The following is a 9061-nucleotide window of genomic DNA, read 5'->3' as shown; positions in this document are numbered from 1 at the left end:
ACAGTGCGCACACTTCTGATGACTTCCAGTGTTTTCCCCAAATGCCAGTGCACCAGTACTGACTCTTGAGAGGTCGTCTAGAGAGGCCAGAGAATAGGCAGGATGCACGAGGCTGAGAAATAAGAGATCCAAGGTCAACATGGTTCCAAAGGTGTCATAACGAGCTGAGTGGCTATGGCAGGGCTTCTTGTGGTCCTATAGAAATTAATCTCAAACACTGCTTGATATCCTTTAAATTAGTGTTTAAATATAGCTAATAAGCAAACAATTTTTTTTTTCAGTTTTGCTTTTAATAAAGAACAAAGGATTAAGACACAGAGAGAATGGCCAGATAAATGGGAAGCCACCCAGACCAGACCGTGGCTGTCATGTCACAGACACACCACCAGCCAACACAGAGGCCCTTGAAGTCCAAGGCTGTCAGTCAGAGCCAGGTCCGAAGGCAGAGCAGAGCCATCATCTGCATCCCGGCCATGGGCTGCGGGCAGCAGGTGGAGGCACTGAAGGGGACTGAGTCCTGAATTTTTTTTGTCTGTGTCATTTTCGATCAAGTGTGTCATAGAGCTTCCTGTTTCATCTCCCAGTTATTCTGAAACAAAAACATGCATGAAAAACACAGGTCACTGCTAACCACACTGAGAGACAGTCACTCAGGTACGTGGAGACCAAGAAGGGAAAGCCAGAGCGTAAATGCCATCTTGAGCTGGGGGTCGAGTTGTTTGGTGCCAATGCAGACAGCGGCACCGACAAGGATTACAATGGTGCTGGGGTTGGGGCGTCTTTCTAAAAATAATGCAGAAGACACTGAAAAGGTAGAGGCTCCCAGAAGCTTTCTGCCTGCTTATTGGGTCAGGGGCTGTCCTGGGCAACTGAGGCTCGTCCCCTGGAGCCCCTGTTGGCCCAGCTGAAGAGTCACACAAGACCTTCGGGACAACCCGGGATTTGCCGAGGCGATGCCCTGAGCCTCCTCCTCAAGGTCCAAAGAGACGGAAAGGAGGTCACTATAGAATTGTTACCATATGAGGATGGACTGGGAGGAGGGCATGACCTCCAGGCCCCTCCTTCTCCCTATCCCGGGAGAGTTGGCCCCCCAGGACATGAAAGCATAGCAGCCAAGGAGCCGGTACCACAGCCCCAGTGAGGCCAGGGAAGGGAGGACGAGAAGGGGACCCTGACCTGGCAAAAGCCTGAGGACAGCCCACAGCTATAGTCCTACCGAGTCCTGCTTTGCCACCTGAGACCCACACATTTTGGCTCCCAAGTAGATGTCGTTTGCAGAAACTCCGTGCCAGAGAAAGCACCGCCATGAGGGGAGGTCAGCTCCACACCTGCCCGCCACACCCTGTGCCTTGTCTGCCAACCACTCCTGATGGTGAGAGCAGAGCCAGGCTCTGCCCATGACGACTCAGAGCTTCTTGGGGGCCCAGCTATCACCACCCCGTGCAACCTGCCCAGACGTGGCCCTGGTTCGCAGGGAACTGGTGCCCCAACCCCCTTCTCTGATTTTTGTTAAGGGCACAAGGTCCTCCGAAGAGGGGGAGGGTGCATGCTTTCGGAAGGGCTCCATAGTCCTTGACATAGTCTGCACCAGACCCCGAGAGCTCGGAAAGTATGGGAGGCTGCTCGCACTGGTGCATCGTGTGCGTCCCAAGCGTCTGTGCAGCCAGCGCTCATGCCGGCCTGCAAGGTGACGGCATGGGCTGAGGGCTGTCCGTGCGGCCAGCGAGGAGGCAGCATCTCCCACACGTCATCCTGCTTCCCCACACTCATGGCCGGTTGTAGCCATCTCCGCGTATCTTTAAAAATTCTGTACTGTTTCTCCCAATCTCTTTGCCCTGGGATCCCCTACACAGGAGTCAGCACACTCACACAAACACCTCAGCCTTCATGTTTGTCCTCAGTCTTCATTTACTAGTGGTGGTGAAGTATATGCTTCCCGAGAAGGGGTGACCCTGTGGGATCTAACACATGGGAACAGTACTGCTGAGGGAAGTCTTCTGGGAAAACGAGCTTCCTGGCGTATTGTCACATCTTACAGTCCAGACCAGGCTTTACATGCAGAGCCTTCCTGGGTGGGCGAGAGAAACAGGAACCAAGAAATGCACTGGTGGCCGGCATGGGTGGCAGGGGAAGCCTGGTTCCTTTCGTTCACCCCCACAATGCAGGGTGGGGGTGGGCACTTCAGAACTTGGATTCCTCTCTGCCCCAGTCTGAGTGAGGTGAGAAACCTGGGCCACAGCCCGGCTTCAGCATAGAGCACCAGCCATGTGGATGCGACCAGAGTCACAGAGAGGACCATCTGTCAGGCACACGAGGAGGAAATTGGCAACTTTCTTCAGGCCACACTGGAAGAGACATCACTGGGACGCAGACTGGGGTTGCTCCCATCTAGTCCCAGATTTCACGGCACAGCCTGAGTTGGCTCATCTGGGACTCTGGCGTGGGCGAATCCATCCCTTGGGACTCTGTGCTGGCCTGGCTGTGCAGTCACCAGCAAAGACATCCAAGGCAGCCTAACCCAGCAACGCCAAAAGGCTAGGCCCTCACCAAAGCCACCACACATGTGGCTTCCCCAGTGCCTCCTCGTGCTGGGACGGGCCTGGAGGAGCTTAGGTCACACATTTCTCCCTCACTCTCACTCCAGCTCCCTCAAGTCTCTAGTATTCAGGGAGCCCAGGTGGTCTGCCCACTGTGGGCACACAGCATTGCTGTCCCCTGGGTCTGAGGGGTGGCCTCAGGGTCACACACCACACTATGAACCTGGTCCCTCCCTTACCAGGGACCTCGGATGTGGTGCAGGCCTGCTGGGTGCTCCTGAGCAAATTCCCAAATTACGCCATGTGCTGCTGGCAGTGGGACAAAAGGCTCCTGGCAGGGGACACTGGTAAGGAGGCAGGAACAGCAGCTCAGACACCCACCGCCCCACTGAAGGCTCCCAGACAGGCGTGTTGCCTCTCCATTCGATCTCAGCCTCCACTCCCTAGGCAATGAGTCTCAAACGAGGACAGGAAGACCACAGATGTCACTCTGCTATGACATCTACGGTGCTGCCCACACCCCATCCTGAGAGGCCATGGCAGAGTCCCCAGCCATCCAGGACAGACATACCCAGGCCCATTAGGCTCTAGGTCTCCATCAGCATTTGGGAAAACCAGCAGCCCACACTGGCATCCTGATGCCGTGCCTCAGCTGATTGTGACCACATGAGAGCGGGGACAGCGTGTCCCCTCTGTGAGAGGGGACAGCGTGTGCCCAGCAACACCGGGGCACTGGCTCTCAGGCCCACTGTCCTCACTTTTCGGAAAGTCAGGACCAGGACAGCACACTTGGGAAGCCTACATTGTTCATCCCAGGTGAGTTTAGGGATAAGTGACATGGGTCCCTTGTGGATAGGAGGACGCTGTTGTCAGGCGGGGCAGAGGGGCACATCCAAGTCCTCCGCTTTGTCTCTGAAGGGCTCCCACATGGAGAGCTGAAGCTGTGTAAGGCTGAGAGGATGAGATAGTCTCCTGGGGGGATCCTCCCAAGAAGCAGTTTCTACAAAGTGTTCCTTGCATCACTACAGACCTATCCGAGCTCAGAAAGATCCGTGTCCCTCAATCCCTGAAAGCGGAGTGCAAGCCAGCCCCAGAGTGACTCCAGGATACACTCAGTCCCCCTGGCCAGAAGCTCTTGCCCCTCAGATCATACCCTTAGGGTCTCTCTTTCATCTGGGAGCATCCAACAACAAGGAGTAAGCTATACCCATTTTCAATTCAGCATCCTGACGGCGAAGCTCAGCCACCTTCAGGGATGAACAGGCACTCACAGGTGACTCCTGCCAGCCCCCTGACCCCGAGGACCTTGGCAGTTTGCCTACTTTCTGGGACAGAGCAGTCGTCCCTCTATTAGTACCAAAGGTGGAAACAGAGAGAAGGGTGGACGACCCACAGGTCCCCTCGCTGGTTATTTCCTGACCCAGCCACACCTCCCTTAGCATGGCCACTTTCTCTGTTCGTAAGATAAAACCCGCTCTTCAAAGAACTATACCTTGAAAACAGTTTAGCAGACCTGGTTGACATCATGACAGGTAACCTTGCTGTCTGGTTACTGGGAAATGTACGGGGCCTTCAGAAAGGCTAGTTTTATGTCCTAGGTTGTACCTGGACATATGAAGGGACCTTCAGCATCAGAGGAAAATGCGGACAGCCAGCAGGATCCGTGAGACCTTGAGGTGCGCAGTCACCACGGCTGTGGCCCTCAGAGTGGCTCCCTGTAGTTTTCTGGACCAGCGGCCCCATGTAACCCGGACATTTGCCAGAAATGCAGACTTCCCACCCTTCCCAGACTTTCTAAATTGGAAACTTTGCAGGCAGGGCCCAGGAATCCTGTTTTCACAAGCTCCGGTGACTCAGACCCAGGCCCAGCAGTACCGGTGCTGACTGACTCGGGCCCCTGGAGACGCTCTTGGGCACGGGGCTGCGGCTCTGTCCCCGGTGACCGTGCATAACTGCAAGTCATCCGTCTACTGCTGTTCTTGGCTGAGTGCCCATGTGCTTCATGGTGGCTCTCTCCCGAGACCCCATGAGGGGATGGAGCAAGAGGCCAGAAGTTGTCCAAATAGTCAGCAAGCTCTTGGGGTAACTGAGGACAGGTGTCAACTCCCCTCGTCCCTTAGCTCCTTTTCTGGGTGCTGCTCCTCTGCAGCTCAGCCAAGCACTTGGGGACCCCACCCGCACCAGTGGGCCCTCCCTGCTCATCACACTGCTGGCCGCACTGCACACCCCTGGGGCCCCTGCCCCCATGCTTAGTCCGCTTTGCCTGAGGACGGTGCTTAAGCCCTGAGGTCCACTGGCATTTTTCTCAAATGAGATAATAGAAGATGTGACCACTGGCTCGACTCTGCTCACTGCCACCCTGGGGAACAGGGGAAAATTTCTCACCCGACTCTGACCATGCCCAGGTGGGGACATCAGCAAAATGCTCGCCCCGCAGACAGGTAGGAGGCAACGTGCGACCAGGCCCCAAAAAGCTAAAAAAAAATAGTTTGTTTATCATTTTTAAAAAACTAACCTCATACAGGAAGTATGAGAAGAAGAAGAAGAAAAAAAAAACACACACACACAAACCCGGCGACACTGCAAGTGGCAGATCTGGAAGTGCACACATTTGTTGCAGATAAATGCGTGTTCCTCCATTTCCATTTCCCGCTGTGTGGGGTGCTCTCAGATGGTGGGAACCCAGCAAGGAGCGGGGCCTTGGGTCCCAAGGCACAGACTTGGCCGAGATAAGGCCGTGTGTATGGCAGGGCTGCGCCCCGTTCAGGCCTCCCTACAGGTGCGGCTGTCCCGCCAGACGTGGGGAAGAGGACGCCCAGAATGGAAACCGCGTCGGGGGACCATCCCACACACCGCCTCTCCTGCCCCACGGCCCGCCGTCCTGAGCTATGGACCGGGACTCCCTCCCCCATGCAACTTCCAGAAGTGCAGCCCTAGCAGCGGTCAGCCCAGGTGACACCATGTCCTGGCCTCACATCTAGGCCAATGGCTGTGCAGCCCTTCGGGACAACAAGCTTGCACTGGCTTTTCTTTAAGGACACTGAGGCCACAAAGTCAGGTGCAGAACACACAGCCATCTGCCCTCTCGGGAATACAGCTCCACTGGACTTTAAAAATAGGAGCAGAGGACTCACTCCGTCCACCTAAGAATGAGAATGAGTAAAGCAGGAGGCTCAGACATTTCCTCTTTCCCAGAGCAGAACACTAGGAGGACGGGAAAAGGAATCTTCCCCACCAAATGCGAATAAACACACACACTGAAAGTGTGCACACACTGAAAGGTGACCAAAGGATTTCAAGTCAGACTAAGAAAGCCAAGGTCTGAAAAAAAGAAAAGAAAAAAGAAAAGAAAAAAGAAAAAAACTGCATACCAAAATCTCAAAATAGAACCCAAACCTGCAAATCATACTCAGGAGTGTATTGTGAACCCATGCTGAAGCACCCTGTTGAAAGGTTAATAATTTTCCTACCGAAACTGAATGTGGGTTGTGAAAGAACATTAAAATGAAGAAAATTTCCCCGTGGCTGCTATTTTATTATCACCAAAGCCATCAGGTTTCAGTTTGAGTTATTTGTATTTATTTGTGAAAACAAAGATTAAATAAGTAAAAACATAAACCTCATCCTAATTATTGCTCCAGAGTATATGATTTTAAAGACCCCCCCCCCAAAAAAAAAGACCATCGCACACACACTCAAGGCAGAAGTCAAAACAACAGGAGAGAGAGGATGCTGTTATCTCTTTCTATCACTTGAAAAAAATGTATTGTCTCGTGTAAAACATTAATATTTGTTTGCAGTCTGTGAAAATAATATGAGAATCGATGTGTACATTTAGCTGTTGAAATTTCTGTCTACTGCATGCTCAGGTAGAGAAGTTTTTTTTTTTTTAACTGCTAACTATAATTTTTGTTTTATACTTGCAAGAATGTAGTAACAGCCTTATAATTCAATGTTGAAGGCTTGAAAAAAAATGGGATTTAAGTGCTGCTTTAAAAGATCAAATTATGAGCTTTGAGACATTCAGGATCAGCTGGAGCTTGGCTGAAATGTGGGGAGTAGGTACAAAGCTGGGTTTTAACTCAAATGTCTCTCAGATGACAGGAGCAGCTTGCTTTCTGAACTTTTAAAAGAAATCCATTAGATGAAGTAGTTAATCAGAATCTATGGGTGAGCAAAAACTTCTCTTCATGTACAACACAAACATCAGAATGAAAAAAAAACATGCAAAAAGAGCTTCAGTGGTCTCACATCACCGAACAAACTGTTTTTTTTACCTATTTTGTGTTGCTGGCTTTTGTTATCAGCCCAATCGGCAAATTGTGGCCAATTTTGTCATGGTTTAAGCAGACATTTTGTTCCCAAACTGCTATCAACATTTTAGCTACCAAATACAGTTTATGAGAAATTGAATAAGCCACAATACAAAGAGAAAAGGTAGCTATTCTTACTAAATTAACCCCCTTTTAAGGTAAAAATGACACATACACATAACAGATTTAAACAAAGAATTCTAGCAAATTGAAATTCTGAAACAATCTAATCAGGCTTTCCTGGAAAAAAAGAATAATTACCGATTAACCTACTGACTGGATTTTGAAACCAGCTACACGACATTCCCCGATTCTGACCACCATGACACCATGAAACTTGCTTTTAATGACACGACTTGTCATTTCTATTTCTCATACACACATCAAATATTACTTCGACCCTGCAGAGCAAAATTCTAAAGGAGTCGATCAAATTATGCTAAGGCAAAATAATCGGTTAAGCAGTTATTTACTACTGAAAATAAATGACACCCACGTAGTTCATCTTATATATTAATATTGAAACCAAATGGCAGTCTTATACCGCAAATCATTTCAAAAAAAAAAATAATGAAACTAGTTTAAATGAAAACACAAGGTTTTATTTTATGAAACATTAAATATGAAGATCAAAATGATAGAAAGCTGACAGGGCTTGTTAAAATTTGTTTCTGCTTATTTACAACAATAAATTGAAAATAAAAAAAAGACTGAAAGAATTCTTGCTAAAAATCCAAGAATCAGTCCTCGGAAGAAAAGTAGAATTTCAGACAGAAGACTGAAGAAAACCCCTCTGCTTCCAACCCCACCTCATATTTGAAGGCACAGCAATCTATACAACACTTTTAGACTTTAAAATACCAGCATGCCCACACACTATATCTCAGATTAAACCAAGGAGAAAATGACACATTCTGAAACCATTTTCTAAAGCTTCTTTTCCTGATAACACTCAGGTTCGTACAATCAAATTAATGAGTTTCTAAAAAGCCCAAACAACTCTCCATAAAGACACAGAATTGTTCATAACAGCCTGGAGACCTTTCTAGATTTTTCAGGCAATATTTGGAGCATTTTCATTTACTCGCTTTTTTTCATTTAGAAAAGTTAAGCTGTTTTTACTATGTCTGTTAGAAAGAGGACTACTCAGTGCTTTGGCTAAATTGAGGAACAATTTGAAAAATAGCAGTAGATCAGCCGGGTATTGTCCTAATCTCAAACAATTTAAAAATTAGTTAATTCTTTTTCCCCACATTCTTTGCACAAATATGTATGCTCCTAATCTGTTCATACTGAAAAATTCTTAAAGTAGTAAAGAAAGGAAACACCACAGGGAATGAGAAGACACTGCTCCTGAAAGTGGATTTCTTCATAAAGTAGAGACAGGCAAAAAACAGTGCAAAGAAGTAAAAACCAGTGACAGAATCCAGGGAGAACACTGAAAACAGAATGGATTGACAGGGAAGTTAGCAGGAGGGATTCTGAACCCTGGAGAATAGGCACACCTGTGGTCAGTGCAAAACACTGTCAGTGAGGGAGTTTTGCCTTTGGTAAACTGAAGCGATGACGGTGGCAGGGTAATATCACCTCCTGTCCCAGGTAATGTGTGACACTGTTTAACACCAGACCTAAAGTATGGGATTCAAAATTTACTCTTCATGTTTTCAAGTTCCAAATTTTTTCTACATTACGTGAGTGTTCTGACACTTTAAAGCAAGTAGCCTGAATTATGAAAGAACAAACAAACCAAAAAACTTTGAATGAACACTACAGCTAGAGATGACAGGGCGTAAGAAGACTCTGGTAATCACCTGAATTTGTCACCTTGAGACATTTTCTGTATGAGTGTCTCACCCTGGCGTACCTGCCCTGAACCCATCCAACAAAACCAAATGCTCACACTCAGAGAAGCCTGATTCCCCTCATGCTCGCCGCTCCTTCGAACACACGTCTTCCCGTCCCCCGACGGAAGACCTGGGAGATGGGCATGTTAGTCATCTGGAAAGAGTGAAACATGACATGGTCTTGAAGCACTTTCTTCAGAACCGTTGTCATTCTAAACTCTGTTTCACCACAATTAAAAGGCCATGCTCACGGAACAAATTCAAGTTCACCCTCGGTCATGTCTGTAACCCGGGAATTTCTTAAGAGCAGAGTTGCATATCACAAATGCTTTCATTGAAAACATATTCAAAGCATTAAAAAAAAAAA

At 48.4% G+C, this 9061-nt stretch overlaps 1 long non-coding RNA gene across 1 annotated transcript in view; it reads right to left on the bottom strand.

Annotated features, from left to right (window-relative positions):
* Positions 1-268: 268 nt before the first annotated feature.
* The window catches only part of LOC105303969, a 57552-nt gene continuing 48759 nt past the window's right edge, over positions 269-9061 (bottom strand). Inside the window, exon 2 of the long non-coding RNA XR_002776757.1 lies at positions 269-589. This is a non-coding gene — a long non-coding RNA (uncharacterized LOC105303969). The remainder of the gene's footprint in view (positions 590-9061) is intronic.

This window comes from Pteropus vampyrus, unplaced genomic scaffold, assembly GCF_000151845.1.
Source record: "Pteropus vampyrus isolate Shadow unplaced genomic scaffold, Pvam_2.0 Scaffold323, whole genome shotgun sequence".
NCBI lineage: Eukaryota > Metazoa > Chordata > Mammalia > Chiroptera > Pteropodidae > Pteropus > Pteropus vampyrus.
This window is presented reverse-complemented; position numbering and strand designations above follow the sequence as displayed.